The following is a 10,593-nucleotide window of genomic DNA, read 5'->3' as shown; positions in this document are numbered from 1 at the left end:
TCTGAGGAGCTTGACAGAGTAGATGTTGACTAGATCTTCTAGCACCAGTGAAGTCTCAAACCAGGGGACATTACATAAGGGAACATTCATTTTAGAAAAAGTAAAGAATTTTTTCTCTCTGAATGGGTAGAATTTTCTCACCCAAACAATTGTGAAAGTTACATGTGGGAGGGGAAAGGTTGGGGTACTCTTCGGAGGGTTGTTTTGGCTTGTTGGGCTGAAGGGCCTGTTTCTACACAGTAGGGAATCTATGATTCTATTTCAAATTATTTTAAAAGAGGGCAGATAGATTTTTGAAATATTGAGCAGTTGAGGGCTATGCGGATCAAGCATAAAAGAGGTGTTGAGGTCTGGGTTGGCCCAGCCATGATCTGATAGAATGGGGGAACAAGCTGAAGGGAATGAATGCCCTACTCCTGCTCCGATTCCTGGAGGCTCCATTTTATGTTTTTTTTTGTTGTTTCCAAAGAAGAGCGTGATACAATGTGCTAAAGATCTCAGATGTTGTGAAAATGGGGTGTTTATGTACTGATTCAGATGGCATTGATTCATCAATCATAGCTATTCAGTCATGACGAGGAAGGCAATTCCCTCCATGAATAGAGGAAATCTACTGCAGAGCTCACACAAAGGGAATTCTTACCCTCAGTAAACTCTCCCATTACATGACCCAACATATCAGCTAAAGCAGGGCACACTGCACATGTTCTCGCCAACAAAGGGACTCCGGGTGATTGATGTCAGCACCGGACCAATGAAAGGACGGTGGGCGGACCTGGATGACCTGGCGGGATGTTGGTCCTCCAACCAATCTACGTGAATGAAGGGCGGAGCTAAACTAAATCATGTGATCACCCTCGCGCGCGGCGCAGAGTCGCTGTAATGAATGCTCGGGAAGTTATGGAGAGAAAGGATACGGTAAGGAAAGAAATAAACAGGGAAACGGGAGAAAAACTGTATTGCCATGAGCGGAGAGGTTTTACAAACAAATTGTGTATGTCGGAAAATACAAATTTGAACGTCCCAGTCCCGTGTTTGCAGTAAATGGGGAATTGCCTCAGCGCGGCTGCAGGCCTGAGTGAGCGCCGCCATCTTTATTCGGGACAACGATTCACTGGACACGTGCGCGGCCGCCATCTTTGTAGGGGGCAAGGTGCAGCCAGGCGCATGTGCAGCCTTTCTCTGGTAGAGAGTCATTGTGATCACATCAGCCCATACAGCTCTGATTCACCTCTGGGCTCCCTCATGACCACTTTGTCAATATCTAGCTTCCTCAGTCTCGAACCATGGGTGTATTTTTGGTCTGTTTATTACTGTATTATTACTTTTATAGACCCTTTGTAAATGAGTTTTTGACTGAGGCCCAGCCCCTGACCATGTGCTGCTCTATTATCAGATTACTTTTTTCTTTTTCATTCCCTGGAATCCATTTTGCACTCCCTGAAACATCAACTGTGTTTCTCCTTCCACAGATACCAGTGATTAATGCCAAAGCCCTGTTGCCTGGGGACAGGGTGATGTTTGACTTTCTTGTACAGCTGCAGTTTGTGTGGTGAAGGTGCTCCCACAATGTGTTGGGTAAGAGATGTTACAGATTATTCATTACAGCAACAGTAAAGATCTGAAGATAATGTCCAAATCAACAACAGTTTGTAGTTTTATTGTCATACTTATAATTTCATAAAAATACTATTGAGAACTTTAGATATAAGGCCAGAGATGGAGATATTAGGTCAGGTGACCAAAAGCATTGCCAAAAAGCAGGTTTTGAGGGATGTCTTAAAGGTAGAAAGCAGACCTGTGAGGTTTTTTCTGCAAATTCCAGACCATGTTGCTTTAGTAACTGTAGAATCAGCCACACAGTTGAAGTAATGAATTAACAAATCGTTGGGAGTCTCAAAGAAAATGGGTTGAGACCTCGACAAAGAATGTGTGGTGCAGGGAGCTAGGGATGATTACAGCCAGGAATCAAATCAAGAATGAGAATTTTAAATTGTTGTTGCTTGTGAATAGGAGCCTTTTGACTGATGAACATGTTTGGGGAGAAGTGAGCACGTGCACGATAGACCTTTCATTTTTTTTCTTGAGATTACAGGCTGGCCAGGAGTGTGTTTGGATAATTAAGTCTGGAAATAACACACGATGGATGAGAGTTTCAGTATATGAGCTGAGATGAGGGTGGAACCAGCTAGAATTAGTGATCTTGGAGTGGGACTGGGCTGTCACTCTCACCTCACCTCTGGGATTCAGCTGGTTGCCAGATTGTGAATCAGGGCGGTAACACAATCTGGAGCTGAGTGGCCCTGGTGGAGCCTAAAGTGAGTGTCGCTGAGCTGGCTGTTGCTGAGCAGCTGCTGCTTGATAGCCCTGTTGATGACTACTTCCATCACTTTACTGCTGATCGAGTGTGGACTGACAGAGGGAAATTGCCTGGGTTGGATTGCCCTGTGTTTTTGTGTTGAACATCCCTGGGCAATGTTCCACATTGTCGGTCGATGACAGTGCTGGAGCGGTACGTAGCTTGGTGAGTGGCAAGTTCTGGAGCACAAGCTATCAGTACAAACCCATGAGATTACAGATTGTGCTGGAGTACAGTTCTGCTGCTGCTGTTGTCCCACAGTGCCTGAGAGAGATCCAGTTTGAGTTCCTACATCTGTCCCATTTAGCACGGTGATTGTACTACTCAGCACAATGGAGGTTTTTCTCAACTTTAAGGTGAGGCTTTGTCTCCAAAAAGACTGTGGGATGGTCGCTCTTACCGATACTGTCATGGACAGATGCGTTTGCAGCTGGCAGATTCATACTGATAAGATCTTTTATGTTTTTCCCTCTTGCTGGTTCCGTTACCGCCTGCTGCAAACCCAGTTGAGCAGCTATGTCCTTGAGGACCCGACCAGCTCAGTCAGTAATCCTGCTGCTGAGCTACTCTTGGTGGAGGACATTGAAATCCTGTACCCAGAGTAGGCTTGTCACCATTTTATTGTCTCCGTGCTTCCTCCAAGTGTTATTCAACATGGAGGAGCACTGATTCATAAGCCATGGGAGCACGGTACGTGGTAATCAGCAGGAGCCATGAGACTTCCTGGTGTCCATGAGTACTCCCAGGGCAAATGGTTCCTGTGTATACACTACTGTGCCATCACCTCTGCCTGGTCTGTCCTGCTGGTGGGACAGGACATATCCAGAGATTTCAGGAGAAAGTGAAGACTGCAGATGCTGGAGATCAGAGCCGAGAGTGTGGTGCTGGAAAAAAACAGTAGGTCAGGCTGATGAAAGGCTTCGGCTCGAAACGTCGATTCTCCTTCTCCTCGGATGCTGCCTGACCTGTTGTGCTTTTCCATCATCACACTGTCTATCTAGGGATGGTGATGGTGGTGTCTGGCCATTATCTGTAAGGGGTTACTCTGAGTATGACTATGTCAGGCTGTTCCTTGACTAGTCTGTGAGACAGCTCACCACGTTTTGGCACAAAAAAACCCAGATGTTAGTGAGCAGAATGTTGCAGAGTCGAGAGGGCTGATTCTGTGGTTGTATTTCCTAATGCCTTGTTAGATGCCAAGTGGTCCATCCAGTTTCATTCCTGTGTTGAGACTTTGCAGTGATTAATACAGTGAGTAGCTGGATGGGCTGCTGTCAGGTTGTCAGGATTATTTTCACCATTGACAATGGTTCCATGGAGATCAGGAGATTCCTAATTCCAGTTATTTTTTTCTTGAATTCAGATTCCACCGTCTGCCGAGCTGGGATGCGAGCAAGGACTTCAGTTGTACATTTTAATATTCTGGATAAAAGTTAAATATATTAGGTTTGTTCACTCATTTTAAATATCACTAACCCTGGTTTTGTTTCTTTGTAAAACACTGTCCATCATCCTGTCTCCTTCATCCTTCCCTCCAACGACAAGAGCAAGGAGCACATTGAGTTTCTCTGTCACTAAGACTGAGACAATCCGATCAGCTGCCTCTTCTGCTTCTCTCCCTCCCACTAGCCCACCGAGACAAACTGCCTCACATGGTGTTCCTGATTTTTGTCCCAAACTTACACCTTTCTCCAGTCTCTTGTCAAGCATTATCAGAGCTCACCTTGATCTTTTACTAGTCTCACTAAACTACAGACATTCCAATTCTGTTTCCTCCTCATCACTCCCCCTCGCCAATTCACAGGTATTGTTCCTTGTTCTGTCTGTCTGTCTTTTCTGGTTATGTTCTTCTCATCCATTCTGCAAAAAAAAAACTAACATTTGACCTCACCATCATTTGTAAATCCTGCTCCATCTCCACTCTCCCTTTCCTTTCTGAATTCTTGTATTTGGTGTCCCTCAAGGATCTATCCTTGGTCCCTCCTGTTTCTCACCTACGCACTGCCAGGAGGTGACATTGTCCAAAAGCACAGTGTGAGGTTTCACATGTACACTGACAATGCCCAGCTCTCCCTCCCCACCATCCCTCTCCATTGCTCCACTGTTACTCAGTTACCAAACTGCTTATCACGTTCCCACTGCAATTTCCTCCAAAGAGACATTGTTACGGTTAAATCCATTACCCTCAGTTGCTATTACAAATTCCTTTCCCTTACTGCTGAGCCCCTCCCTCTCACTGGGTGCAGTCTGAGATAGAACTAGACTTCACAACTTTGCTGTCATATCTGTAACCCCAAGGTGACCTTCTGATCAGACATCTACGCAATCTCAAACACCAGGAATTCCAAACTCTCAAATGTTGCTTGTCTCCACCTCACCCCAGCTCCATTGCTACTGAAACCCCTTACCCGTGTCGGTGTTACCTTAAACTTGATGAATCTGAAATGAACCCTTGATTCGTGACTGACCCAGAATCTGCTGCTTTCAGTGTTTCCTGCACAATTACCCTGGTCCCTTTGTGGTGCAGCTTTCTACAGTTTCCACCATTTAAATAGCACTCTGTTCTTTTATTATCCCCTCCAAAATGACCAACTTCCCATTTTCCCAAATTATACTCCATCTGGCAACTTGTTGCCCCCTTCTCCTGTGCATCTCTCTCTGTTCACAAATCTCTTAGGACTTTACAGTTATGCCTTTTCCAGGAGTTCCCCTCCCCCCTTCTAAACATTTACTGGGAGCACTGGGCAGTGTGAAGCATGCAGAGTTGCTCTGTTTTTAGAGATACTCTATGGGAGGAGCTTGCTGCCCATTGGTCAGAATGGAAAAAACTTGCCCATCGAACTGCATGAGCCTTTCACCCCCCATGTCTTATTGATGAGGCACAGCGGCAGCACGGAAGGAAAAAAAAAGAAGCAAATCCTGCTCTCCACATCTCACTGACTCTTGGAATATTCTGTCCCATGTGTCAAAGATCTGCCCTGTTCAATCACATGAAATTCCAAGGTGGAAACTCCTAGAAACCCACATAGATTTCAACCTGAACTGACTGCTGACCTCCACAAGGGGTAATGTGTCCAGTCATCCTGGGCCAGGAGGAGGGGATGGTGCGAGTTTCTAACCTGAACTGACAGTGATGGATTTTATAAACTTGTATTACAGGATACTACAGGTGGACATTCAGATGGTAATCTCAGTCATTGTAACACCTAACTCTGATTGAATTACTCAATTCATCAGGACTTGGATATTCTCATTGTGTGTGAGTATTGTATTCCATCCAAATCCCATTTGCTACATAAAAGTTCTCCTTTGAATCTTCCCAAACCTTTAATGTGTGTCCTGTAATCCTTGTATAATGAGCTGATGGGTGTAAGGTTTATTATTATAACGGGTAACTTTTCTAAACCCCTCTGTCACAGCTCCTCTCAATTGCCTTTGCTACAAGGAGAACACCTCAGTTTCCCCAAACCCCTGATTCCCCAATGTCTGTCTGCTCTCTATCAGGCACACATCAGGATTGTGTTGGAACATTCTCCACTTGCCTGCATCAGTGCACCCCCCAACACTATTAAAGAAAGTGAACATCCTCCAGGACAAAGCACTGTGCCTGAGTGGTGTCCCATCCACCACCTTCAGCATTCCCTCTCCCCACCCCAGAGACACAGTGGCATCGCTGTGTAAAAGGTAAAGGCAGCATTGTCCTACCAGACCATAGAGCTGCTCTGTCATTAGGGAGGAAACTGGAGCCCCTGGAAGAAACCCATGCAGACACTGGGAGAATGTGCAAGTTCCACAGAGACAGTTGTCCAAAGCTGGAATTGAACCTGGGGTCCTGGCAGCAGTACTAATCACTGTGCCACCCTAAAATTGTAATTTGATTCACAACTACCACTTCCTCTGATATTTCATTCCACACATAAACCATTATCTGAACAAAAATAAAAAAAAAGTTCCCGAACGCCTTTTTAAAGCTGTTGTGCTGTCACCTTAAAAGGTATGTACCCAGTCTTGAATCGCGTCCCTTCCTGGAAAGGACACCTGCTGTTCACATTACTGATACCACCCCTCCATGATTTGAGAAACATCTAATAAGGTCACTCCTCAGCCTCCTGCACGCCAGTGAAAGAAGTCGCAGCCTATCCAGTCTCTGCTTATAATTCAAACTATCCATTCCCATCAAATCCTGGTAAATCTCTTCTGAATCCGCTCCAACTACATAATGTCCTCCCGATATCAGCATGACCAGAACTGGACACAGAATTCCAGAAAAGGCCTCCCCAACATCCAAAATAATGTCCCAACTCTTGTACGCAAAGGTCTGAGCAATGAAGGCAAGTGTGCTCGGCACCTTCTTAACCACCCTGTCTACATGTGACACAGACGTGAAAGACCCGAACCCCTTGGCCTCTTTGTTCCATATCACTACTCGAGGCCCTGTTTTTAATTAGTGTAAGTCTGCCCTTGTTTGTTTTATCAAGATGTAATATTTTGCATTTATTCCAATCCAAAAATTCCCAAAAACCCTGAGCATTAAAGACAGTAGGAGTATACTTAAGAGGTAAATCAGGAGGGCAAAAAGGGGACATGAGATAGCTTTGGCAAATAGGGTTATGAATAATCCCAAGGGTGTTTATAAATACATTAAGAACAAAAGGGTAACTCGAGAGAGAATAGGGCTCCTCAAAGATCAGTAAGGTAGTCTATGCGTGGAGCTGCAGGAGATGGGAGCGATACTAACTGAATGTTTTGCATCTGTGTTGACTGTGGAGAAGGACATGGGCAATATAGAATGTGGGGAAATAGATGTCGACATGTTGAATATGTCCATCTTACAGAGGAGGATGTGCTGGGTGTCTTGTAACCCGTTAAAGCTTGGTTAATCCCCAGCATCTGATCAGGTGTACCCTAGAACCCTGGGAAGCTGGGAATGTGATTGCTGGGCCTCTTGTGGAGATATTTGTATCAACGATTATCACAGATGAGATGCCGAAAGACTAGAGGTTGGTTAACGTGGTGCCGCTATTTAAGAAAGGTGGTAAGGACAAGCCAGGGAACTATCAACCGGTCAGCCTGACATTGATGCTGGGCAAGTTGTTGGAGGGAATCCTGAGGAACACGATGCGCGTGTATTCTGAAAAGCAAGGACTGATTAGTGATAGTCAGCATGACTATGTGCGTGGGAAATCATGTCTCACAAACTTGATTAAGTTATTTGAAGATGTATCAAAGAGGATTGATGAGGGCTGAGAGGTGGACATGATCTATGGAATTCAGTAAGGCGCTCGACAAGCTTCCCCATGGTAGACTGGTTAGCAAGGTTAGATCTCATGGAATGCAGGGAGAACAAGCCGTTTGGGTACAGAACTGGCTCAAATGTAGAAGGCAGGGTGGTGGTGGAGGGTTGTTTTTTCAGATTGGAGGCATGTGACCAGTGGAGTCTCGCAAGGATCAGTGCTGGGTCCACCACTTTTCGTCGTTTATATATATGATTTAAATATGAGCATAGGAGGTATAGTTAGTAAGTTTGCAGATGACACCAAAATTGGAGGTATAGTGGACAGCAAAGAGGGTTACCTCAGATTACAATAAGGAGGTTGTTCAGATGGGTGAGAAGTGGCAGATGGAATTTAATTCAGATGAATGTGACGTCCTGCATTTTGGAAAAGCAAATCTTAACAGGACTGATACACTTAGTGGCAAATTCCTAGATAGTGCTGATGAACAAAGATATCTTGCAGTGCAGGTTCATATTTCCTTGAACGTAGAGTTGCAGGTAGATAGGATATTGAAGAAAGTGTTTGGAATACATTCCTTTATTGATCAGAGCATTGAGTATAGACGTTGGAAGGTCATGTACAGGACATTGGTTAGGCCACTTTTGGAATATTGTGTGCAAATATTCTCCGTCAATCGGAAGGATGTTGTGAAACTTGAAAGGGTTCAAAAAAGATTTACAAGGATATTGCCAGGGTTTGAGCTGCAGGAAGAGAGCAAAAAGGCTGTGGCTTTCTTTCCCTGGAGCATCAGAGACTGAGGAGTGACCTCCGTCGAGGTTTATAAAATCAGTAGTAGCATGGATAGGGTAAACAGACTAGGTCTTTTCCCTGAGTAGGAGAGTCCAGAAATAGAGAGCATAGGTTGAGGGTGGGAGGGGAAAGATATAAAAGGGAACTAAGGAGCAACTTTTTCACGCAGAGAGTGGTGCGTGTATGGAATAAGCTTCCAGAAGAAGTGGTGGAGGCTGACAATTATAGCATTTTAAAGGCATTTGGATACTTGACATGAATAGGAAAGATTTAGAGGGATATGGCCCAGGTGCTGGCAAGAGGGATAAGATGAGGTTCGGATATCTGGTCGACATGGATAAATTTGAGCGAAGGTTCTGTTTAGTGCTGTTCATCTGTGACTCACAGCTCAGTGGGTTTCGGTCTCTTCAAAGATAAATCTTAGTCTGTTTTATTTTAGTAAAGCTACAACATTCAATAGGGTGATGGTTTATTTCTTTAAATACACATCTTATGATACTTTGATTAAGTTTTTTAATATAAAATATTGGTACTAATTTATTCTAGAGTAGTGTTTTGTAAAGCTGTAAGACTGTGTGCCTTTTTCTGGGTCTGTGGACTGTTAAGGTGCAGAGATGGCCATTTGTACAGTGATGTGCTCTTCCTGTTGGATGTAGGAGATTAAGGAAAGTTTCAGTGATCCTGATTGTCTGCAGGAAGTGAGGATGCAAATCCTGTAGGATTTCATGGATCAGATGGAGCGATGGTTAAAGGTAATGAAGAACTTACTGGAGCCGGGGGGGTGTGATAGGTGGCAGTTTCAGAAAGGTAGGAAAACTGCCGATCCAGTCAGGTGGATGGGTTTCCTCTCGGAAAGGGAGAAGTGGAGGGCAAGTAGTGCAGGAGTCTCCTGTGGTTATTTCCATCTCAAACAAGTATATTGTTTTGGAAAGCGTCGGGGGTCACAGACTCTCAGGGGACTATCGCACTGACAGCCAAGTTCCTAGTGTAATAGATCTATCTAGTGTAATGTGAGGTATATCCAGTTCCACACAATCGATGGTGATAGGGGGCTCTCTCGTCTGCAGTACAGACTGCAGTTTCTATAGCTAACAGTGAGACATCAGAATGGGGTGGTGTCTCCCTACTGTCCGGGTGAAGGATGGCTCTGAGGGTGCAGAGTATTCTGAAAGGGGAGAATGATCAGTGGGAGGTCGCTGTACATTGGTACTAATGACGTAAGAGAGAAGGATGAAGTCCTGAAGAGAGAATATAGCAAAGTGTGGGCGGCACGGTGGCACAGTGGTTAGCACTGCTGCCTCACAGCGCCTGAGACCCGGGTTCAATTCCGGGTGTGGAGTTTGCGCATTCTCCCCGTGTCTGCGTGGGTTTCCTCCGGGTGCTCCAGTTTCCTCCCACAGTCCAAAGATGTGCAGGTCAGGTGAATTGGCCATGCTAAATTACACCATAGTGTTAGGTAAGGGGTAAATGTAGGGGTATGGGTGGGTTGCGCTTCGGCGGGTCGGTGTGGATTTATTGGGCCGAAGGGCCTGTTTCCACACTGTAATGTAATCTAATCTAATCAAATTAGCCTGTAGGATAATAAGCAGGTCCTTGTCGGTAGTAATATCTGGATTACTCCCGGTACCACATGCTAGTGAGAATAGGACTAGCAGGGTACGGCAGATGAATGCGTGGCCAAGGATCTGATACAGGGGACAAGGATTCACATTTTTGGATCATTGGAATCTCTGCATAAGAAAGATGGATTAGACCTGAATTGGAAGGTGTCTAATATCCAAGCAGGGAGATTTGCTAGTCCTACACGGGAGGCATTAAACCAGTGAGGGAGTGGGGGGTAAACCTAAAGAGGTAGTGAGAAAGGAGGTAAGTCTGAGACTGGTACAGTTGAGAAGTTAGACAGGCAAGGCAGGCAAGGGCAAGGCACAGAATGAGGTAGGACTGACAAGGTACAATAGACAATAGGTGCGGGAATCGGCCATGCTGCCCTTTGAGTCAGCACCACCATTCATTATGATCATGGCTGATCATCCACAATCCGTATCCTGTTCCTGTCTTATTTCTGTAACACTTGATTCCATTATCTTTAACAGCTCTATCCATCTCTTTCTTGAAAGTATCCAGAGACTTGGCCTCCACTGCCTTCTGGATCAGAGCATTCCATGTGGCCACTACTCTCTGGGTGAAGACGTTTCTCCTCAACTCTGT

At 45.1% G+C, this 10,593-nt stretch overlaps 1 long non-coding RNA gene across 3 annotated transcripts in view; it reads left to right on the top strand.

Moving 5' to 3' along the window:
- The first annotated feature begins 814 nt into the window (after positions 1-814).
- Positions 815-10,593, top strand: part of LOC148135902 (uncharacterized) — a 28,272-nt gene continuing 18,493 nt past the window's right edge. Inside the window, exons 1-4 of one of the 3 annotated variants that reach the window (XR_015754864.1) lie at positions 815-918; positions 1,473-1,578; positions 3,723-3,805; positions 5,519-5,618. This is a non-coding gene — a long non-coding RNA (uncharacterized LOC148135902). Of the gene's footprint in view, positions 919-1,226; positions 1,579-3,722; positions 3,806-5,518; positions 5,619-10,593 lie in introns of those variants that run through there. The other 2 variants (XR_015754863.1, XR_015754862.1) reach the window with 2 other exon arrangements.

Source organism: Chiloscyllium plagiosum, unplaced genomic scaffold (assembly GCF_037043375.1).
Source record: "Chiloscyllium plagiosum isolate Xiang-an unplaced genomic scaffold, Cpla_swu_hap1 HiC_scaffold_48, whole genome shotgun sequence".
Lineage (NCBI taxonomy): Eukaryota > Metazoa > Chordata > Chondrichthyes > Orectolobiformes > Hemiscylliidae > Chiloscyllium > Chiloscyllium plagiosum.
This window is presented reverse-complemented; position numbering and strand designations above follow the sequence as displayed.